This window comes from Limulus polyphemus, unplaced genomic scaffold (genome assembly GCF_000517525.1).
Source record: "Limulus polyphemus unplaced genomic scaffold, Limulus_polyphemus-2.1.2 Scaffold3483, whole genome shotgun sequence".
Lineage (NCBI taxonomy): Eukaryota > Metazoa > Arthropoda > Merostomata > Xiphosura > Limulidae > Limulus > Limulus polyphemus.
In genome coordinates, this window is record NW_013669093.1 from 106,537 (window position 1) to 112,355 (window position 5,819).

The window sequence follows — 5,819 nt, forward strand, 5'->3', positions numbered from 1 at the left end:
ATCTTTCAAATGCGACTGTAGCTTTTTTCCCAAAAACTTTGTCTTCAAAATAAGCGTGCGTCTTGTATTCCGAAAAATACGGTATTGATTTTCTTGCCAAACAACGTTTTTTTATTATAGGCTTAGCTTATATGTTTATCAAAAATTACTACAATTGTACTTATTGCACCTGCTAATTGTGAAAAACAACTGTAAAGTAAAATATAAAGTCAAAATTCTTCAATAACAATCTTTTGTAAAATGAAAGCATTATATATCAGTTTTCAAAGATGAAAGTTAGAAACAAATATTATATTACGTGGATGTACTTTACTGAATTAACAAGTCATTAGTTTACAGACTTGTATCACGTGGATGTACTTTACTGAATTAACAAGTCATTAGTTTACAGACTGGTATTACGTAGTCTGTAAAACTAATGGCTTGTTAATTCAGTAAAGTACATCCACGTAATACAAGTCTGTAAAACTAATGACTTGTTAATTCAGTAAAGTACATCCACGTAATATCAAGTCTGTAAAACTAATGGCTTGTTAATTCAGTAAAGTACATCCACGTAATATCAAGTCTGTAAAACTAATGGCTTGTTAATTCAGTAAAGTACATCCACGTAATACAAGTCTGTAAAACTAATGGCTTGTTAATTCAGTAAAGTACATCCACGTAATATCAAGTCTGTAAAACTAATGGCTTGTTAATTCAGTAAAGTACATCCGAACAAACATACAGCTGAAGATGGAATAACCTGCTGATTTCGTTCTTTCCTAATAAAATTGAACACTAAAATATGTTATATTCAAGTTATAATAATCTTAAAGTTCTACACTCTTCGAAACGCTTTATTATATCGGATATTTTAAAATAGATGTGAAATTAATCAGGTACAATAGAAGATAACCAGAATGTAAACACCATTCATTCAGATCGTCAAGTTATCATACCCTATTGAACAGTTTATACGTAACAAATAACGTCACTGAAACACTGTCTAAGCATGGGATGGCAATTGACGTCACTTACCTTGGAGATTTTCTATTTACACAGTTAGAATTCCTTTGTTTGCTTTACATCCGTGTTAGTAAGGGTGATGAATAAGGACAGTGTCAAATCCAGCACGCCTACAAGTAGTTTAGTTCAATGACGACTATTTATAAAGCGACGGGGATGACGACATTTAGAAACTTTCTAACTCGAATTAAACTATGCCACAAATCTGAGGATCCAACTTCAAATATTTAAGTTTGAAAACGTAAAATATCGCAATTAAATGTAGACGATTCTGTATAAAAAAATTATTCACAAACTGAGTATCTCCCTTCAACGACATGTCAGCATTCATTACATCCTTGTAATCCTTGTAGAAAGAACTCAACATCGTTCACGGCTATATCAAGACTAGAACTTAATTAACATAATTCAAGAATTAAACATGACTGACGGGCGATATAGGTGTGAGAAATAAGTAAAACCTGAGCTTTTAACTGTTAATTAACTTAAGACGATTGTTGTAAGATAAGGATATGACAGTCAAACAAACACTGTTAACTTCGCATGATTGTTACAAGATAAGAGTCAGACAAACACTGCCAACTTGACATGATTGTTACAAGATAAGGATATGATAGTCAGACAAACCCTGTTAACTTAACACGATTGTTATAAATTATCTGTGTCAGAGATCAGCCCGAATTTTGTTATCACTTTTTAAAGTCAGCTTGTCTATAAGATGTAAGATTTAAATAGGGTTAAGTTTATCTTCAATATTGTTTATCATCCTAACTTCGACCCTTCGTAAATAGTTTAGGCTAATTCTAGAAATAAAAGACTTGCTTAGAGGATATTTTATCCAATCTCAAGAAACCATCAGTCCACTTCTATTATTTTCGAGTTTTAAAAAATTGGGGGTAGTTTAAACAGGAAAGAACGAAATCAACAGGGTTTTCCATCTTCAGCTGTATGTTTGTTAAGGGTAGTTTAAATAGGAAAGAACGAAATCAACAGGGGTAGGAACTGCTAATAAATATGATAAAAAGTACGAAGTTCTCACGAGTAAATGAAAAACTTAATTACTTAAGAAAGAAAATCATTAAAAACTCCGAACTATAAGCTAAAAACATAATATTGAGCAAAGTATCTTTTATGGAAATTTCATAAAGATTAATTTATATACCCCAAACTATTTTGTATATAATGTATTAATCTGAGTAAAACTGAATCTTTGCTTTAATATGTTTCTTTATTTTTCAAAATAATTCCAGTGATTCTAGATGATTAGTTACTGCTTATTAACAGAGTAAAAGGAAACTATACCATTTACGAGGTTTGATAATTGCAGGGAAGAATAACCAGGAAATTGATGTCAAAGAATCAGTCTAACAGCATTTCCAACTACGGTAATAGTTTCCACGAATATCTGTGAGCTCGAAATCATGCTTCAAACATTGCTATTACACTTATCTTTCATCCCAAGCATACATTTTAAGAATGATATACGTGTACAGTTTACTTTCCACAGATGAAGAAGAAAATCAATAGTGCCTCGAAGTCAGTTATAAAGCACCAATAGCGACACAGCACGAGAATCTTCGTAAGGTAAACGTTGCCGAAATCTTTCAGCTAATTGAATTTGTAAGCCGGAAACTATGTTAAAACTCGATTTGTGGTAAATGAAATCTAAAGGTTAAGTTAACTTAAATATGTTTATTTAAAATTCGTTATATAATATGCGAATTATGTGAATTTTACAAATTCTGATCAATTCCACCGAAAGTTTACCTGTAACTGATTTCTGTTAATTAACCTGAAAGTTCACCTGTAACTGATTTCTGCCAATTAACCTGAAAGCCCATCTTTAACAGATCTCTATCAATTAACTTGAAAGCCCATCTTTAACAGATCTCTATCAATTAACTTGAACGCCCATGTTTAATAGATCTCTATCAATTAACTTGAAAGCCCATCTTTAACAGATCTCTATCAATTAACCTGAAAGCCCATCTTTAACAGATCTCTATCAATTAACTTGAAAGCCTATCTTTAACAGATCTCTATCAATTCAACTGAAAATCCGTCAGTAACTGATTTTATCAATTTACCTGAAAATCCACCTGTAACTGGTTTCTATCAATTAACCTGAAAATCTGCTTATAACTGATGTCTATCAACTAACCTGAAAATCTGCCTATAACTGATGTCTATCAATTAACCTGAAAATCTGCTTATAACTGATGTCTATCAATTAACCTGAAAATCTGCTTATAACTGATGTCTATCACTTAACTTGAAAATCTGCTTATAACTGATGTCTATCAATTAACCTGAAAATCTGCCTATAACTGATGTCTATCAATTAACCTGAAAATCTGCTTATAACTGATGTCTATCAATTAACCTGAAAATCTGCTTATAACTGATGTCTATCAATTAACCTGAAAATCCACCAGTAACTGATCTTATCAATTCACCTGAAACCCCATCTTTAATAGATCTCTATCAATTAACTTGAAAGTCCATCTTTAACTGATCTTTATTAATCCAACTGAAAGTTTATATTTAACTGATCTTTATTAATCCACCTGAAAGTTCATCTTTAACTGATCTTTATTAATCCACCTGAAAGTTCGTCTTTAACTGATCTTTATTAATCCACCTGAAACTCTATCTTTAACTGATCTTTATTAATCCAACTGAAAGTTTATCTTTAACTGATCTTTATTAACCCACCTGAAAGTTCATCTTTAACTGACCTTTATTAATCCAACTGAAAGTCTATCTTTAACTGATATTTATTAATCCACATGAAAGTTCATCTTTAACTGACCTTTATTAATCCACCTGAAAGTTCATCTTTAACTGACCTTTATTAATCCAACTGAAAGTTTATATTTAACTGATCTTTATTAATCCACCTGAAAGTTCATCTTTAACTGACCTTTATTAATCCACCTGAAAGTTCATCTTTAACTGATCTTTATTAATCCGCCTGAAAGTTCGTCTTTAACTGATCTCTAACAATTAACCTAAACATCTGTCTGTATCAATTCATCTATCAATTATTTTACTGTCATCTATGTGATATTTTGATCAGGTTCGCTTATTCAAATAATATTGTTAATCTTCAGAATCAGTTTCACTGAGAACCCGTAGGAGATATTTTGATCTGAGTACCCTATCAAATGCAACTAGATACTATTGTATTTAAACTACCCCTAATAAGCATACTGCTGAAGATGGAAAAACCCTGCTGATTTCGTTCTTTCCTATTTAAACTACCCCTAAAAAAACATACTGCTGAAGAAGGAAAGAATCTATGTACTACATGTATTGTTACAAAACAAACAAACAAACAAAAAAAGGCTAGGTAAGGCTAATTTCCAGTAGCCGGGTTGTCTCAAGTAGGGGTACATAAGTATTGATTTAAGGTTCAGTTTGGATGGAGAATTTGTCGTCCCTCATTTATATATGATATTTTAATCTGAAGTGGGTTTTCTACATTATTATCTATATTTAGCAATGATATTTATGCCTATCTTGTTGGTGTTGCTTCCTGTCTCGATTAGATCTATCAGTCACTAATTTGCTCCTATCTCACAGTGAAGATACTTGTCCTGAGAACGTCCCTTACAGTTTAACCAGCATATTATAGGAGATAATGCGATGATATCTTTATGATCTTCAGAGAAGCTGTACATGTAGAGAGTTTTTTAAACGTCACAATATTAAATACGTCGTTGACCATCAACTTCCATCCTTCTTTCATGATATACATGAGAAAACCTTCACAGGGTTACATTTTAGGTCTGATAATTATATATATATATTTATCTTTTAAGAAAAATCTGGTTAAACTAGTGGTTAATCGAGCATACGAATTAAACCATTAAATATGGATTTTTTTCACAGATTGATTAATGAAATTTGTTGAAAGATACATTTTCAGTTCAAAAGTATTTTAATAATACGAGTCTTTCTACACTACCTAATTGGAATGTAGCAAAACGAAAATTACTTTTGTCCTCTATTACACTGGAAAACAGCCTATTCTGATTATAAGTCAGTCATGTTTTTAAGAAGATTACGGTAATGCTTCAGGTATAAGGATCCTATACCTACTTTCAGAACTTCTAATGTGGTATATGAACATAAATGTTTCTTAGGTTATATTGGTTCCATAACTAGATGATCCACAAACATGTTAATTTAAGACCTACGCGATTTTTAAGTATTAAGAAATATGCACTGAATGATTGTTATGAACCTACAAGTAAAGGAACTGCTAAGAAATGTGATAAAAAATTACGAATCTATGTACTACATGTATTGTTACACTAGGAACTGCTAAGAAATATGATAAAAAGTTACGAATCTATGTACTAAATGTATTGTTACACTAGGAACTGCTAAGAAATATGTTAAAAAATTACGAATATATGTACTACATGTATTGTTACACTAGGAACTGCTAAGAAATATGATAAAAAATTACAAAGACCGGAATACATATTATGTGAACTACCTCCAGCATCATAAACTCTTCACTGTTACATACATCCTACCTCATTTAACACATTATAAAAACATAATAGTCGTTTGTTTAAAGACCGGAATACATATTACCTAAACAAGTCACACAAATATATTTGCAAAGAAACTTAGCAAACCCTAACACTACATATTAGATTATACAACAACATTTAATTAACACATCCCTAACACTACTCATTAAGCTTAGCCAACAAGATCTAATTAAGACATCGCTAACACAACTACTCAGGTTAGCCAACAACATATAACTAACATATCACTAGCATTAAACAATA

The 5,819-nt window shown here is 31.2% G+C and overlaps 1 protein-coding gene across 1 annotated transcript in view; it reads right to left on the bottom strand.

Moving 5' to 3' along the window:
* LOC111088283 overlaps positions 1-2,464 on the bottom strand; it is a 33,522-nt gene extending 31,058 nt beyond the window's left edge. Inside the window, exon 1 of the mRNA XM_022397950.1 lies at positions 2,311-2,464. The gene's annotated coding sequence lies outside the window, so the exon portion shown is untranslated. The remainder of the gene's footprint in view (positions 1-2,310) is intronic.
* Positions 2,465-5,819: the final 3,355 nt, after the last annotated feature.